Source organism: Pan troglodytes, chromosome 16 (assembly GCF_028858775.2).
Source record: "Pan troglodytes isolate AG18354 chromosome 16, NHGRI_mPanTro3-v2.0_pri, whole genome shotgun sequence".
NCBI lineage: Eukaryota > Metazoa > Chordata > Mammalia > Primates > Hominidae > Pan > Pan troglodytes.
This window is the reverse complement of record NC_072414.2, coordinates 55877560-55886114: the sequence shown is the minus strand read 5'-3', so window position 1 is coordinate 55886114 and position 8555 is coordinate 55877560. Positions and strand designations below refer to the sequence as shown.

Genomic DNA, 8555 nt, shown 5'->3' with positions numbered 1-8555 from the left:
TTCTGCCATCTTCCAGAAGACCTAGGAGGGAAGCAGAGATGCTAGTCTGAACTAAAGGGTGAGGGATTCATGGGCTCCTAGTTGCATTTTTATCAGGAGCTTCTAGAAATAGTGTCACAACCTGAAAGAGCAGATGGTCAATTTAGTAACTTCATCAGTGCCTCTGAGTCCCCTTAGTCCCCTGCACATTCACTGTGATTTGTGTTCTATTCAGCTCTCCCTGAGTATAATGCACTCCCCGAGGGAGGGCAGGGACTGGGCCTTGCTCCCAGGCCAAAAGACTCGATTAATTGATGGAGCACCCAGGCCTATAGCACAGGACTGGAACCCCATCTGACTCTGCTTGTGGGAACTGCAGCCACTTCCTGAACTGCCTCCCCACCTCAGCCAGGCCTGAAATGTATTCCTTGCTAGCTAAAGAAGGGGCAAGGAGGAGGGAGAGGGTTTAGAAAGACAAGAAGCATATGGATTTCTTCTTCCTCAGTCTCTCCAATGCTTGAACCCTCCCAGGCCACAGGAAGCTCCCATGAGCCCAGCTAGGCTCTTTAGGGCCAGGGAGTAAAGCTATCTAGAAGTAACAAAAGGGAAGAGAATGAGCATTAATCAAGTTCCTATTGAGCATAGGCATTATACTAGATGTGTCTACAGACTTATACTTGTCTCCATTTTGCAGATGAGAAAACAGAGGACCTGAGAAGTTATGCTGCATGAGATAACGAGGCTAGTAGTTGGTGGAGCCGGGGTTTGAACTCAGGTCCAAAGGTATGTGCTCTTGCAGGCTGCCTCTGGGTGGCTCCTTGGGACAGAGGCTGTAGAACTTTAGGACCTGTGCCTCGTTTCCCTCAGGACCGACACAGGCAGTCCTGGAGGTCGATGTTGGGTCCGCTGGGGCCAGCCCCACCCAGCCTGTGGACACAGTGCCATGTTACTCTTTGTCCTGGTCTGCATTCACTGGCCATCCACACACATTTTTCTGAGGGATGCTTGGTAACTACGGCCACCAGGTGGCGCTGCAAGGGCTGGGACCTTGACTGCTGGATCTAAGGCTCAGCAGGTTCTTAGGGATCTTCCATGACAGGCCAGGATTCCCCTAAGAGATTCCTAGGAAACTTTTTAAAAAATATATGGGCCCAGAGTGTCTGGTTTGATATTTTGGATTGGATTCTGGGAAACTGTTATTATTTTAAAATGGTGTTAATTTTCTGCATTGGTAAAATATTCACATGGCTCAAAAAATTTAAAATATAAAAAGGTATATAAGCCTAGGTGCCGCGGCTCATACCTGTAAACCCAGCAGTTTGGGAGGCTGAGGCAGGTAGATCACATGAGGTCAAGAGTTCGAGACCAGCCTGGCCAACACAGTGAAACTCTGTCCTACTAAAAATGCAAAAATTAGCTAGTGTGGTGGTGCACACCTGTAGTCCCAGCTATTTGGGAGGCTGAGGCATGAGAATCGCTTGAACCCAGGAGGCCAGGAAGGGGAAGCTGCAGTGAGCTGAGATCACGCCATTGCACTGCAGCCTGGGCAACAAAGCAAAACCCTGTCTTTAAAACAAAACAAAACAAAACAAAACAAAAAATCCTTATTGTTCAAGGGTCAATTTTATATTCAACAAAAGAAGCAAAATAGATTTTAACCAAAGTAACAAAATATGAACAATATATTCATTTGCTTTCCATCAAAACATAGATAAAAAATATTAACAAGCAATAGCTATTGATTTGGTAGGAATATGAATATCCTAGCCATAACTCTTACTTGACAAATTCACTTGATTTTTGATTAGGCAATCTCCAATTGTGGTTTTAGGAATGTTTCACAGTCTGAGGTGCCAGGTTTGTGTGCCTCATGTGTTTTGTCCTTCAGTGTTAATGATAAACGCTTGCATGGCATTCTTAATTTTTGCTTGCACAAGGCTGTCTCAATACCTTTGGTCATTAGGCTGATCCCATTCAGCTTTCAAGTGATCCTGCTTATCTGACTATATAGAAGTCAACATAGCATGATGCTTCTGAAGGCTGTGGCAGATTCTTTCCAGGTGTTGCTCTGCAGCTTGACCTTTGGGAGCCTTGGCTTTAATGATCGCCACTCTGGGAGGGGAGCCCTTAACCTCCTGCTGTAGAATGATGCCAAACTGCCGGCTGCTCAAGCCTCCTTGAGATGGGGGCAGCAACTGCCACTGTCCCCCAACCACGGTGACCTGTAGGACCTGATTCCACAACCCAGAGGTCTGGTTGCCACAGTGCGCCTCACGGGGTAAGACAATTGCTTATTATACACACTGTCCTGCACTTTGCTTTTTTCACTTAAGGGTATAGAGATATTTTTTCCATATCAGTTCAGAAAAGCTTCCTTATTCTTTGTTACAAATGTATAGTGGTTCATTGCATGGATGAAACATTTTAACCAGTTCCCTAATGATGGTTGTTTCCTTTGCTGTTATAAACAATGCTATAATGAATAACCTTGTGCATATGTCATTTCATACATCTGTAATATCTGAGGACAAATTCCTAGATGTGGTCTTGTAGATCAAATGGTATGTGTGTTTTTAATTTTTACAAATACAGCCAAATTGCTCTTGATCAGAGTTCTACAAATGTATACATCTACCAGCAAAGAACAAGAGTGCTTGTTCCTCATCAGTTTCACCAACACAGTGTGTTAGCAAACTTTACAACTTCCGTTAATCTGATAATGTGAAATGGCATCTTAGCATTCCTCTTATTATGTGAGTTTTTAAAAATATTTTCAAGATCTTTTTCTATTTTCTGTGATTTGTCTGGGGAATTTGTCTTTTTTTTTTTTTTAATGTTCCTCACTTATAACCTTCGGCAAGACACAAAAACAAAAAACCTTAAAGGAAAAGATGAATAAATTTAACAACATTCAAATCACAAACTTCTATATATAAACAATACCATGAAATGTTAAAAGATATAACAGGAAAAAAAAAAGTATGTGCAACCTATATCCCAATACAACTTGCAGCTGAACTTTCAAAAGAAGGGAAAAGGCTAGAATTCTGACTGTCCACTAGCTCTCACCATCTTTATAGCTTGTAAGGAGGTGCTTGTATCACATGACTCCCTGGATCCTCACGGAAGCCCTCTGAAGTGGGTGTTATCGTCTCACAGATGCAGACTCTAGGCTCAGAGAAGTTAAGTGACCTGCCCCAGGTCACACAGCTGGGGAGAGGAGATTAGGTGGTGTGCTTCCACCACACCACAGCTGCCTGAGCACCCACTCTGGCTCTGCATACATCCATGTAACCTTGGGCAGGTCTCTTGTCCCTCCACTTCAGGCATCTTATCTGTACAGTGGGTGTGTTTTTCTCCATTGCTGCCAGCTCTAGACCGCTGATGTGGAGATGGTGGCAGAAGGTGGATTAAAGTGTGGGTTGGGATTCACAGGGGCACACTGTGGAGGTGTGTCCACAGGAGAGGTGGTGAGTATAAGTGCATGTGTCATATGTGTACAGAAAGAACATTTCTGCAGGCTGGGAGTCCTTTCTGGAGAGCTCATGGGCTCTCCCAACAAGTCACTTCCATCCAAGAGCCCTCTTGCAGCGCCTTCATCCTCGTGAGGCCCTGCAGGGAGGGGATGATGCTTAGCCCTAAAGGAAGATGGCCATTTGCAGCAGCTCTCAATGAGGCTGATGTTCTGGGGCAAGTGGGGACTCATATCTCATAGAGACTAACCCTGGAGGCCTGCCCTGTCAGGAGTCACCTTTCCACTCAGTCAGCCCTGGGGACAATCTGAGCAATTGACCTCATCATGGACTGGAGGGCAGTGAACTGTAGTGGGACCCATGTGATCCAGCCACATAGGCCTGCTGGGCAGATGTCCCCAGGGCCAGGCTGAGGCTGGGCAGGAATAGGGAAAGTGCCAGCTCCACACCCATTCTCCCCACACAGCATGACAAAGGAGCCTAGTTTGCCCAGCATGGGCACAGTACTTGACTAATGGCCAACCAACATTGGCCATCTTTGAGAAAGTGAGACAGAAAAAAAGCCCTGGATAAACAAACGTTGCAAGTTAAAATCTAAAACAAAACATAATCAAATAAAGATAGTATTCTATAAATATAAGATTTCAGAGTTTTAAGCAGACTGAGAAGGGTCTCCATTGTTGGCATTAGTCCTGGGTTCTGTGCATGTACGTGTGGGCCTGCACATGTTGGTTGGGGCTCCTCGGAGCATCTGCATCCCTCGAGGCATCATGTGGTCAGGGGTAGGGTCAGGAGGAAGGACTTCAGGGGCCTGTCCCAGGCTTTGTGGCTTTCTGAATGACAAGGGCTGAGCTCAGAGCAGGACTAGAGGCCCTATCCACTCACTTCCCCATGTTGAAACCAACTTCAAAGCAGAATTCCCCAGGCCTAGCCCCAGCACTGGAAGAGGAGCTGGGGGCAGCTTTCCCAGGCCTCCAGCCCTGGGCCTGGCCCTCAGAGGAAGTGTTGGCAGAAGGGTTAACAGAAGCCTGGCTGGAAGAAGAGGAAGTCCTCCAAAGGACGGAAGTGGAGAGCAGGAGTCAAAAAGAGAGAAGAAAGGGGGACATGTCCTTTGGAAAACTGCTGTGGCTTACATGGCCTTGTTTCAATGGCCCAGGCAGAGAAGAAAGACACATTCACAAGCATAGATTCCCATAGCACAGATGGACCTTGAAAATAGAATGCTACGTGAAAAAGGCCAGACACAAAAGACCATGTATATGATTCCATTTATATGAAATGTCCAGGATGGGGAAATCTATAGAGACAGAAAGTAGATCAGTGTTGACTTTGGGACTAGGGGACCTGGGGATGGGGGAGTGATAGCTAAAGGGTGTGGGGTTTCTCTTTATGGCTACAAAAATGTTCTAAAATTGACTACGATGATGGTTACACATATCGTTGAATATACTAAAACCTATTGAATCATTCACTTTAAATGGGTGAATTGTGTGGTGTGTGAATTATGTTTCAATAACCCTGTTAAAAAGAGGGAGCAGGGGCCGGGCATGGTGGCTCACACCTGTTGAATCCCAGAACTTTGGGAGGCCGAGGTGGGTGGATCATGAGGTCAGGAGATCAAGACCATCCTGGCTAACACAGTGAAACCCCATCTCTACTATAAATACAAAAAATTAGCTGGGCATGGTGGCGGGCGCCTGTAGTCCCAGCTACTCGGGAGGCTGAGGCAGGAGAATGGAGTGAACCCGGGAGGCGGAGCTTGCAGTGAGCCGAGATCGCGCCACTACACTCCAGCCTGGGTGACAGAGCGAGACTCCGTCTCCAAAAAAAAAAAAAAAAAACCAAAAAACAAAAACAAAAAAGGAGCAATTCCCATGGAGAGTGAGGGATATTGGGAGCAGTTGGAACAGGTCCTATTGGGGAGTGGGCAGAAGGGTACAGAAAGTCTAGTGGGGCAGGGAAGACCAAAGAAAAGAACAACTTCCATTGGTCCCTGAGGATGGGCAGTGTTTCTGTTACCTTTCCAAGAAGAAATGGAGACCTCCTTCTCCCCCTTGCTCCTTCTCAAGCCATGGGCATCATGTTAAGAAAACTGTAAATTCAGACCATCGAGAAAAATCCAGAAACCCAACTCAGGGGCTGGAGAGGTCCTAGGACCTGACGCTGGTGAGAGTGGAGAGGCAGCGCTTCCCACGACCATAAAAATTATTAAAATGGTAAATTTTATGTTATCTATATTTTACTACAATAAAAAAGTTAATGAACTCAGACTTCAATGACATTAGGATGATATATCCTCACTTGTGGCCTGGCTGGGATTAGAAGAATAATATTAAATGTTTATTAAGTCCATACTGTGTTCTAAGCCTTTTGCCTTACGTTATCTCGGTTAATCCCCCAACAAGCCTACAAAGTGGGCTTCCTTATCATTGCCACTCTACAAACCATTGTAGAGTGCTCAATGTAGAGGCTCAGCAAATTTAGGGGCCTGTATCCTTCAGCCCTTGCTTTAGTCAGCAAGCAAGGGAAGACTCAAATCAATAGATCTGAAACAATTAAAGGATTTATCTGTCTTGACAAAAAGTTAAAATGGAGCAGCTTGCAGGAGGTGGTCTATTCTGCATCTCTCAATGAGATGCAATGAGAAGGTTATTTCTTATTTCTTTCTGGAAGCAAAGAGTCTTTGGCTGGTGTGGTGGCTCACCCCTGTAATCCCAACACTTTGGGTAGACCAAAGCAGGAGGATTGCTTAAGGCCAGGAGTTCAAGACCAGCCTGAGCAACAAAGCAAGACCCCCCCATCTCTACAAAAAATAGAAAAATCAGCCAAGTGGAGGCTGAGGCAGGAGGATCACTTGAGCCCAGGAGGTCAAGGCTGCAGTGAGCCATGATCACAGCACTGCACTCTGGCCTGGGTAAATGGCCAGAGCTTGTCTCCAAAAAAAAAAAAAAAAAAAAAAGTCTTTTTGAAAATAAAGAAAAGTGGCAATCCAGAGACAATCGAGATATTTCCTGTGGTCCTGGGGCAACCTGTTCTGAGTGGGAATGTAGTCAGGAAGAGGAGGGCACAGCAGGAGCCATGCAGGGCTCTTGTCGCCTACAACCTGACACCTTTGAGATAACAGACCCTCCAACTCCTGGAGTGGAAATTGCAACCTGTTGGGGGTGGAGACACCCGTGTTTAAGTCCTGGTTCAGCAAGTCAAGGCGGTCCTTTCACCTGTGGGCCTTGGTTTCTCTAGCTCTAGAATGATAACCTCAAGGCTTCTTCTAGGTTTCAAACTTAGGCGTTTTGGCCTGCACCTGGCAAGTGGGAATTGTTTGTTCAGAGCCAAATTACTCTGTCTTGTTTTCTTGAGTAAAAAGTGAAGGGAAGCACAATCAAACCCCATCCCTCTCAGACAACAGTCATATTCTCCCCACGCTGTCGTCCCCACTGGCTCTGGGGCAGCCCTGGGCAGTGGGAAGATGGTGGAGCTCCCTCCCACAATCCTGGTCCTGATGACTGGGAAACTGGAGGCGCATCCGCTTCTGAGGACTCACAGCAAATGCTGGGAAAGTGCTGAGTGAACCTGGCGTGCAACCCACACTCAATAGTGGGTAGCAGTTGTTATGATGGCCCTGCCAACCCCCCCGTCCTGGTGGGAATTCTCTGCATGCCGGACTGCCTTCTGGAGGCCTAGGGGCTCTGGCCCTGTCTGCCCTTTCCTCACTCCCGGGGATCTCCCCAAAAGGACATGTAGTAGCCCTACGGGAGAGTAACTGTCAGAGGGGGCCAACCCAGGGCAAAAAAACCCAGGATACTGGATCCCTGGCTGTCCCTGGATGGTGTGAGGCCAGCCCTGCCAGCCACCCTGCCCTGGCCTTTCCTGGCCTCAGGCAGAGCACAGGCCACTCCTCACAGGCTCAGGTCTCACACCTCCTGATTCACTCCTCTGCTCAGGGCATCTTGCCCTGACCCCTCAGGGCCAACCACCATGAGGAGGTCTGTGAACTATGACTTCAGGGTACAACTGTCCTCTTCACAGCCCTGCCCTGCTTCCTGACTCCTGCAATCCCAGAGCTAGAAATTTTTCTCTTTGATGCTTCCCTGAACATAAAAACATTTTAAGCCTTCTCCATCACAGGGAGTAGGATGGGAATGATTCAGGAAGACTCTTTCCCAAGAGCAAGCTTCCGTTGGGCAAGCAAAGAAGGACATGTATCCAGGAAGTGCCCGGAGGTGGGTGGGAAGGGAACACAAGGCACAGAATAGGTTCCTGAGACCCGTCTGCCTCACAGTTGTGCCCAGGGCCAGATCTGAGTCTGCTCTTCCGACTTCCAGAGTGAAAAAATAGAATGCTCTTTAATGCTTCTCTTTTGTCAACTAAAAAATCAGCAAAGTGCCAAAGGAAGGTGCCTCAGACATCGGGGAGAGCGTGAACTTTGTGATGAGACAATTTTGGTTCTCTTAGGACCTGGTTCTCTCACCAACTCCATATGCGATAGACAAGTGACTTCACTCCATTAAGCCTCAGTTTCCTCCTCTGTTAGACTGGGCCTAACGAAACCTACCTTGAAATGCTGTTATCAGAATAAGTTGAGAGAATGTATGGGGGTACCTAGCCCAACGCCTGTACATAGTAGGCCTGCACTAAAAGCTGGCTTCCTTTCTTCCTTCATCTCTCTTGTTCTCCAATCTGTTTGAATGGTGAAACAGATGGTTCTTTGGTTGAAAGCAGCAGAAACTGACTGGGGCTATAACTTAAAGAAGAAAAAAACATGTGTTAGGAATTTACCAGGTGATTCACCAAAGCAAAAGAAATGAACAAACTAGCCTTGGAAAGGACAGTAACTAGGAGATCACAGGGAGGACAGGCTGGTGATTTGGAGACCAGCTCCTCACCTGCCAGTGGGCTCTGGCCATAGGCCTGCATCCTTTGCAGGGTGCACCCGAGGGCTGATGCTTGCTCTCAGGGAAGGCTTGTCCTCTTTAGCTCTCCAAGGTCTTGTCACTCCCAGGAGCCTGGGCTCTGAAGACCCTCGGGGATAAGGAGAGCCTTCACTAGTCTTAGGCTGACCACAGATAAAACCCAAACCCTGCTTTCCAGCCCTGGACTCTGACC

The 8555-nt window shown here is 47.1% G+C and overlaps 1 protein-coding gene across 1 annotated transcript in view; it reads left to right on the top strand.

The window, feature by feature from the left end:
• Positions 1-739: 739 nt before the first annotated feature.
• Positions 740-8555, top strand: part of HERC1 (HECT and RLD domain containing E3 ubiquitin protein ligase family member 1) — a 285017-nt gene continuing 277201 nt past the window's right edge. The window contains exon 1 of the mRNA XM_054667631.2: positions 740-762. The gene's annotated coding sequence lies outside the window, so the exon portion shown is untranslated. The remainder of the gene's footprint in view (positions 763-8555) is intronic.